Source organism: Pelophylax lessonae (assembly GCF_965119305.1).
Source record: "Pelophylax lessonae genome assembly, chromosome: 13".
Taxonomy (NCBI): Eukaryota; Metazoa; Chordata; class Amphibia; order Anura; family Ranidae; genus Pelophylax; species Pelophylax lessonae.
In genome coordinates this window covers 202,169,293-202,170,852 of record NC_138780.1, presented here as the reverse complement: position 1 = coordinate 202,170,852, position 1,560 = coordinate 202,169,293, and positions in this window count along the sequence as shown.

The following is a 1,560-nucleotide window of genomic DNA, read 5'->3' as shown; positions in this document are numbered from 1 at the left end:
TAAACTCTGCAACCTAAATATAACATACTCCTGTGTCCTATACATAGAACACTTCCTAGCCCTTCTCTCCATTGAGCACTCCTGAACTTTCTGTCTGTGTATATACTGTATATATATATACATATATATATATATATATACTTTGCATATATACTGTGTGTGTATATATATATATATATATATATATATATATATATATATATACATAAATATATATATATATATACACACTGCTCAGAAAAATTAAAGGGACACTTTTTATTGAGAGTATGGCATTGAGTCAATTAAACTCCTGGGATATTGATCTGGTCAGTTAAGTAGCAGAGGGAGTTGTTAATCAGTTTCAGCTGCTTTGGTGTTATTAGCAAGAGGTGCACTAGATGGGCAACAATGAGATAGCCCCCAAAACAGGAATGGTTTTACATGTAGAGGCCAATTACATTGTTTTCCCTACTCTCTATTTTCTGACTGTTTTTCACTAGTTTTGCATCTGGCTAGGGTCAGTGTCACTTCTGGTAGAATGAGGAGATACCTGGACCCTATAGAGCAGGGATCCTCAAACTATGGCCCTCCAGATGTTGCGGAACTACACATCCCATGAGGCATTGTAAAACTCTGACATACACAGACATGACTAGGCATGATGGGAATTGTAGTTCCTGAACAACTGGAGGGCCATAGTTTGAAGACCCCAGCTATAGAGGTTGCATAGGCATTCCAACTCCTCCAGGATGGCACATCAATACCTCCCATTGCCAGAAGGTTTGCTGTGTTTCCCAGTACAGTCTCAGGAGCATGGAGGAGATTCCAGGAGACAGGCAGTTACTATAGGAGAGCTGGACAGGGCCGTAGAAGGTCCTTCACCCATCAGCAGGACCGGTATCTGCTCCTTTGTGCAAGGAGGAACAGGATGAGCACTGCCAGAGCCCTACAAAATGACCTCAAGCAGCCACTGGTGTGAATGTCTCTGACCAAACAATCAGAAACAGACTTCATGAGGGTGGCCTGAGGGTCTGACGTCCTCTAGTGGCCCTGTGCTCACTGCCCGGCACCGTGGAGCTCGATTGGCATTTGCCATTGAACACCAGAATTGGCAGGTCTGCCACTGGCACCCTGTGCTTTTCACAGATGAGAGCAGGTTCTGCACATCCTAATGCAATAGGCTGAGCATACCTACGGCTACAACAACACATTAATCATTTAAGCCCCAGGAGATTTACCCCCCCCCTTCATGACCAGGCCATTTTTGCGATATGGCAGTGCGTTTCTTTTACTGACGAATGCATGGACGTGCGACACTACCCAAACAAAATGTATATCCTTTTTTTCCCTCGTGCAGGAGGGCTGCCCTGCCGCAGTATATCTGTGTGGGACGGTCGATAAGTACTAAATGTGCGCTGCCTAAAATGCTGCATATATCACTTTGGTACCATCACAGCCAATTCATTTTGCATTGGCTGCCTTAATGCACCATAAAGTGCATCAATGTGCATGGGCCCTAATACCCTATCAAAGAATAAGGCAATTGTGGTGTAGTAAACAAAGGACAGAGAACAGAAA